This window comes from Lepisosteus platostomus, chromosome 5 (assembly GCF_059453375.1).
Source record: "Lepisosteus platostomus isolate fLepPlt1 chromosome 5, fLepPlt1.hap1, whole genome shotgun sequence".
NCBI classification, from domain to species: Eukaryota; Metazoa; Chordata; class Actinopteri; order Semionotiformes; family Lepisosteidae; genus Lepisosteus; species Lepisosteus platostomus.
The window spans coordinates 29,212,571-29,220,221 of NC_142615.1; positions in this window are offsets into that span (position 1 = coordinate 29,212,571).

The following is a 7,651-nucleotide window of genomic DNA, read 5'->3' on the forward strand; positions in this document are numbered from 1 at the left end:
CTCCTATTTGCCTTTTTAGTTATGGAGTCAGGAAGGCAACCCTCCCCACTTCCCTCTGGGTGCCTGACTTGTCACCATCTTTAACCGTTCCATGTCCAAATCGCAGAGGGTGAGAGAGAGTAGGGATAGACGTAGAGGAAAAAGTGAATCCCAACTACAATTGCAAAAGCTTAGGTATACAAATAAAATCACAAAAAGAACATGTGAGCCTGATTCAGATTTGGCAGAGAGTGAGGGGCTTGAATAATCAGGTGCGTTTCTGGCAGTATGAACAGTATGAAGGTTTGATAGGATAGAGAGCCAGAAAATCAGCTCACGTGACAAACAGAGCAATTCAGTTAGAGAGCCCTGTATGAATTAATAGCAAACATGGTTTCATGAAAGGCTTCTCAATTAGTTGAGCATTCAGGTAGATTGTCAGGGTAAAAGATTTATAAATATATTTTGTTAAAGCATGTCAGTTTTTATTGCAACACATAAAACACTTTTCCAAGCAACACAGAAACATTTTTACAACAGAGTAATTTAGTGTTTGTCACTAATGGAACCACATAAAGACATGAATACAGAAATCTAAAGATCTTTAATTCAATGCTGGTAGTAGGATGAACTTATGACTCAGCAGCTGTCAGGTTGAGTTCAGTGTATATTTTGTCAGAGAGTTCGTGCAAGAAATCAGGTATTTAGAAATGACACATTTCAAGAAGAGATTTTCAGAATAGTTATAATTCTAGTAGGATAGAGAAAGCACAGGAAATATGTAGTTAGATAGATCTAATTAGTATGCAAAGCCATTTAGCAAAGAGGGTGTAAGGAGAGACAAACCAGTATGCTTTAGATATTTTTTCTTTACCAGGGAAAACCTGATCATGCTTCTCTATAACAATAAAGTTTTTTTTTATTATTTAATATAGCACCTTTATAATTAGCATCTCAAAGCAATACAGTAGGTGTAAAAACAGGAATAAGGACCACAAATTACAAAGTAAGTACATATAAGAAAGACAAGCAGTTAGAAGTGCCACTGAAATTAGAAAATGAAGACAATACAGACACTAACAGTGTTAGATACAGTCTTTCTGAAAAGAAAGGTTTTGAGTTTAAATGCACTCAGGATAGGTGACTCTGATATCCCTGAGGACACAAATTCAGAGCTCTGGGGTGAAGCTAAAGAAGGCCCTGTCTCCCACAGAATGTAGATTATCTTGAAGACAAGAGTCAGATGAACAAAGGTTGCAAGGTGGGGAGTAGATAGATAATAAGCCATATTGGTACTGAATGAGGATGAGAATGTTGAAGTTGACTAGAAACCTGTTAGGATGCCAGTGCAAGTACTTGAAGACAGGTGTAATGTGATTGCTTGCTAGCGAGTAATTCTAGAAAAAAAAACCTTTCTTAGTTTCTCTAGTTCCCTTTAAAAGAAAGGGAATCAGTGTTTTATTTCACAGTGCAGAGTGCTACATAGCCGGTATTTACATATGATATTTGTTAAATTAATACAAGCAGTTTCTGAGGATTTAAGTATAGGCTGAGTTATTGCAGGATGCAAAACTAGAGATGTAGGTAGGAAAAAGATAATTTTGGGAAAGTTGAGGAATGTACTGATAACAAGAACACTTCATAAAAGGTTAGGCATACGTTTGACAAACTGACAGGAGATATTATAGACTGCACCAACGGCCATATCACCCTGCAGCTCTCAACTGGTTATCCACTGAAACAAAGCAGGATAGAACCTGGTCTGTACCTGGAAGAGAGACCAACTGGGAAGCTATGGTTGCTGCTGGAAGTGGTGTTAATGGGACCAGCGGGGGGTGCCCACCCTAATGTCCATGTAAGCGGGGACACTATACTGTAGTGGGCGCCGTCTTTCTGATGAGATGTTAAACCGAGGTCCTGACTCTCTGTGGTCATTAAAAATCCCAGGGTGTTTCTCGAAAAGAGTAGGGGTATAACCCCGGCATCCTGGCCAAATTTCCCCATCGGCCTTTATCAATCATGGCCTCTATAAATTGGCTTCATTACTCTGCTCTCCTCCCCACTGATAGCTGGTGTGTGGTGAGCGTTCTGGCGCACTATGGCTGCCGTCGCATCATCCAGGTGGATGCTGCACATTGGTGGTGGTGGTGGAGGGGAGTCCCCATTACCTGTAAAGCGCTTTGAGTGGAGTGTCCAGAAAAGCACTATATAAGTGTAAGCAATTATTATTATTATTATTATTATTATTATTATTATTATTAAGATAGCAGTGACGTTGATCTGTGTGAAATATTTGAGTTTATTAGAAATAAACATTAATACAAAGGCTTATGGAAAGACATGAGGAAATGAATGAAAAAAAATTGAAAAGTGCAAGTAGTTAAGATATAGAATAATGTTAATGAATCCTTATTCAAGGCAAAAGGCATGTTTATAATATATTCTCATTAAGATTAAGATTAAGATAACTATTTTACACTATCAAGCATTTAACCCAAGCACAAGGTGAATGCAACCTATTCCTTTAAGAGGTGTGCAAATGAGAGCGAGCTTGGTATGTTCTTATTTCTTATATTCTGAATAGTGGGGCAATCTCCACCTGATCCGTGAAGATTTGTTAGGCGAGTGGTGCTGTGACTCAGGAGCTGATCCAGTGTTGCTGCGGAATTGTGCTGTAGATGGGCTGCTGGCTGGAGAGGATGGAGCAGCATATCAGACTTTGTTTCCCTGGACTAGTTGAGCTCTTTGCTACTTGGTACGCTGGCTTCCTTGGGTCTTGATGTTCTGTCCTCTTCAGCCTTACTTCCCAGACATCAGGGCATAACTTCCAGATAGTGGTTCTTGGCTTGCCCTATTTATTAGCCTCAGACAAAGACATTCCAACGCCTTGTCAGCCAGGGTTCTGGTTGGCCAATTCAAATATTTGATTTGCATATCTCTCCTGCAAGAATATTGTATTGCTTCAATCAGGAGAGACAGGATAAAATATCCGTTTTTTGGGAAAACTCATAACTTCTTTTGCGTATTACATACAAGTTGATCATTAGAATTCCAAACTACTCATGTTTTGCCCATTCTTTTGATACCAAACAAGCATAGCCCACTTCTACCTGAAATAATTAAATTCTCTTATGTTGTATTTTTAATTTAATATTTTAGATTCACACTTTTGTAGGGAAATAATTTGGTCTTTTTCTAGTGCTGTTTGTTTGTATAGGGGTTTTTCTATACTATTTCAGTGTTCCCGTTTAGGCCAATAATTAGAAGGTAATGTGGGAATACAGCCAGTACTTCATACAGTCTTTTATGAATGGAATGAAGGATGCTATTTTATCAGGTCAAACTTCTGATTTGCTAAACAAGCAATCAGAGTAGGTTGTATCCCATTTCACCACCAGAGGGGGTGTTTTCCTAACTGGGACCCTCAATCAATGTGAATGGATGAGAATAATGTGTTTTCTAAATGCTAAATCCTTTTAATAATGGTTATTGCAATCAGAAATCTGACTTTTTCTTCTGTTTTATTATATATTGTTCTTTAAGACCAAATAAGTGATATCTATGGGCATTTGGTCAGGCGTCCCATGTTTCTTGAGGTTTAATGCAGTTGGTTTTGTCTCTTTTTGGCATAACCAAGTGATTTATTTATGTAATACCAGCAGAATGGCAAAACATGTTGTTTGTGGTATATAGGATATATATGGATGATTTGCTCCATTTCTTGACACTGCAGGTTACAAAAGTTCTTCCGTGCATTCTGTCACGAACACGGACTGAAATCCGTGTCAGATCTTGTAGAAGACCTATGCAATGCAGTAAGAGCTGGAGAAAACAGGAGGCATGGTAAAAGGGAACACACAGGGGTTTGATAGTGCACAAAATAATAGTGACAATCCGTGAGACAGTGAACGGGGAAGATAAAACGGCATCCAAATCCAAACAGGTCCAAGGGCAGGTCAAAGCACAGTCCGAGAGTCCATCAACAAGGAATCCATACTGGGACCCGACAAAGTTTAAATCCCCGGGAGGGGGGAGCACACAGACAAACAAAACATGGAGGTCCAAGGGTGACGGGGCGAGATCCTCCAGACCCCGGGCTCAGGAAGCAGGAGATGTCGGGGATGAGGCCTATGCCCTCAGGAGATGGACGTAGGGCTTCCTGGTGCTAGGCGGGCCTCGCGACATCTTACCCTAATGATGAGCGGCGAGGACTGGAGGAGCTGGTTTTTAAATAATAACGCTAAAAAGGTGCTCCTGGGGAGCTTAATCACAAGGACAATAACGGGAGCAGTGGATCGCCCTCTAGGGAGGGATGTCGGGCATGACAGAACCCCCCCCCCCCCTTCAAGGGCGGCTCCTGACGCCCTACACGATTAAAAATAAGGGCAATACTATCAACAAGAATATCACAAGCACAGACAATATACAACCAGAGAATGAAATTCAGAATCACTATATACACAAGATAAAACCAGAGAATACTATATACAAAACGGTAGGGCTGTCCACTCAAAAAATAGTTCCAGTGGAGAAAGGAAAAGAAACGGAGAAACAAGATGGTCCAGGAAAAAAAAAATCCAAGTATTCCTTAAAAAAAATTTCACAAAAAAATTCACAGTGATGTGTCTCTGATAGATATGGAGAAGACTGAAATGGAACTGTCTGATTGGCTGTGCGAGAGGTTCCTGCTGTCAGTCTGAAAAGGCATGGTTGTGTGTGATTGGAGGGGCAGGGGGCTGTGTTGTTACTGGGGGACTGGGGTTTGGAGCAGCAGCTCATTTGCCGTGTGGGCCAGGGGTGAAGTCAGGGGTCTCAGCTTTTCTCTGCCCTGACAACAATGGAGAGCTACCTGTCCATCTTCTCTCTCGCTGTCCTGGTGCTACACAGCTCAGCCAGTAATTGTCCAGTCTTTTCCTGTCCAGCTGCTCAGATGAGTCGTGGGATACTGGGATTCAGGATCAGGTTTTTTAGAAACTCAGCAATCAGCTTAATAAAGATCTCTAATTAAACCATAAATCTCTAGGTGGAAAAGGAACACAAACTAATAATAAAAACTTGGCAATGCTGGATTTTTTTTTTTAAAATTAGTTTAGTTGCTCTTTATTTTTTGGTTATCAAATCAGGAATATATTACATTTTTTATAATAATTTTAGTTTTCAAAACCAGCACTTATAAATGACAGAGTCATGGACTCAGCAATCAGTGTGATAATGTGCATAAAACCTGTAATAAATTTTTAGATGAAAGGGGTAAAACGTAATGTGAAAATGAGCTCAGGGTGAGAGAGTTTACTACTTTTATTTTAAACTCAGCCTTATGCAGTATATATTACTGTTTTTTGGGGTCTGTTAGTAAAGAAGGTATTTAATTGCCTTGATCAATTTTAGTGCTTTTTAAATAAAAAATAAAATAAATAAGCACATATGCTGAGCAACTGGGATTTAGGAGTGTAAAGACTCAGTCTGCTTTAATAAACAGTATAAAGTCTTTAAAAAATCTGTAGATGAAAAGGAGAACAATGTAATGTGAAAATGAGCCATGACTGAAAAGCAGGGATTTTAGTGGTTATTTATTAAAAAAAATAAAGAGTTAAATAAAACTTTCAGTATTTTTGTAAAACAACAGCAGTGATAACTGCACTCTGCTGAAAGACTGGATTCAGGATAATCAGTGTGCTTAATAAACTGTATGATATCTGTAATTAATCTGAAGATGACGTAAAACAATTAGACCAGTTTTCAAAGCAGAGATTGTACTGGTTATTTATCATAGATCAGGCCCGCTTTTAAAGAACATAATATAATTGATGATTATCACATCTTTACTGAGAGATTGGGGCTCAATATCAGGGAATTCAGAAACTCATTAGTCTGTTTAATAAACTGTATAAAAAGTATAATTAATCTTTAGATGAAAAGAAGTATTAACTACTGTGAAAATGAGCCCAGGCTCAAATGCAGAAATTGTACTGGTTATTTATCTCTGATCTTTTTCTGGATCTGTTAGTAAAGAACATATTAAATTGCCTCCAACAGTTTAGTCTTAAAAAAAGCATCTGGAATGATAATTCAAAAATCTGAAATTATAATGTTTTTTTATATTTTAAACACTGTTTAGTCTGTTTTTTTTTTAAATAGAAGGGAAGATAACTGTATCTCTGATGAGAGGCCAGGGCCCAAGATCAGGAAATTTAGAGATTTATCACTCAGCTTGATTAACTGTGTAAAAACTGCAAATGAAAATTCATCTGAGAATTTCTTTTTACTTTTTCCCCCTATTTAATCTACAAGTACAGTTTTTCTACAGTTTTAGTGTTACAATGTAAGGGGTAATTTGAAAATGAGCCCAGTTTCAAAAGAAGAGCTTGTACTGGCTGTTTATCATGAATTGTCATAAAAGAAATTAATGAATTGCTTAGGACAATTTCAGTCTTTTTGTAAAAGCACAGCAGTGACAATAACTGCAATCTGCTGAGAGACTAGGGGTCAGGATCAGGGTGTAGAGAAATTTGGCTTGATAAACTAAAAGGAGTAGAAATTACAGTATGTGAAAATGCACCCAGGCTCAAAAGCAGAGACTGCTGGTTATTTATCACTGATTGTTTTCTGAGTCTGTTAGTAAAGAACATATTGAGTTGCCTTGAACAATTTTAGTCTTAGAATAAAACAGAATGGATGATAATTCCAAAGCAGAGATTTTGATGGTTTCATTTTAAGCACTGTTAAGTTATTTATTCTTAAATAGAAGTGATGATAGTTGGATCTCTGCTGAGAGACTGGAGCTCAAAACCAGGGAATTTAGAGACCTATCAGTCAGCTTGATAAACTGTTTAAAACGTTTTAACATTACTTTTAACTCCATATCATCTACAGAGTAATTCAGTTTTTTATAGTTTTACAGTTACAATGAGCCCAGAATTTAAACCAGAAATTTGATTGTTTTCTGCATCTGTTAGTAAAGAAAATAATTAATGCTTAGAAATATTTCTGTCTTTTTAAGAAAAATGCAGTAATAATAACTGTATCTCTGCTGAGAGACTGGAACTCGGGATCAATCTGTAGATGGGAAGGAGTAAAAAGTAATGTAAAAATGATTGCAGATTCAAATGCAGAGATTGTACTGGTTAAAAACTGCAATTAAAACCTAAATGAACAAGCTCATCCGGGGAGCAAGCTCTGTCACTGGGTCTGACCTGGACCCCTTGGAGGTAGTGGCTGAGAGGAGAATGGTGTCCAAACTAAAGGCCATCATGGACAACATCTTCCATCCCCTCTATGACAGGCTTGTAGAAATGAAGAGCACCTTCAGCAATAGACTGATTCATCCACGGTGCGACAGGGAGCGCTACAGGAGGTCATTCTTGCCTTCTGCCATAAGACTGTACAACGCATCCACCTTGCGTCTGGACAGAGGCAACATTGACAGTGACCTGTTTCTGGACTGCACACATCTACACATCTACTCTACATCTGTTCTCTTTCTTTTCCCGTTTACAACCATTTTTTGTGCAATATATGCCAGGGACCCGTGCAATACATTTATATTTATATTTATATCTGTATTTATATCTATATTTATAATCATGTGTGATAGGATTTTTCTCCGTACTGTTCTGTTCTAGTTTGTTCTTTGTGTGTCCGGGCTGAGAGTAACTCTTTTAGTGCACCCCTC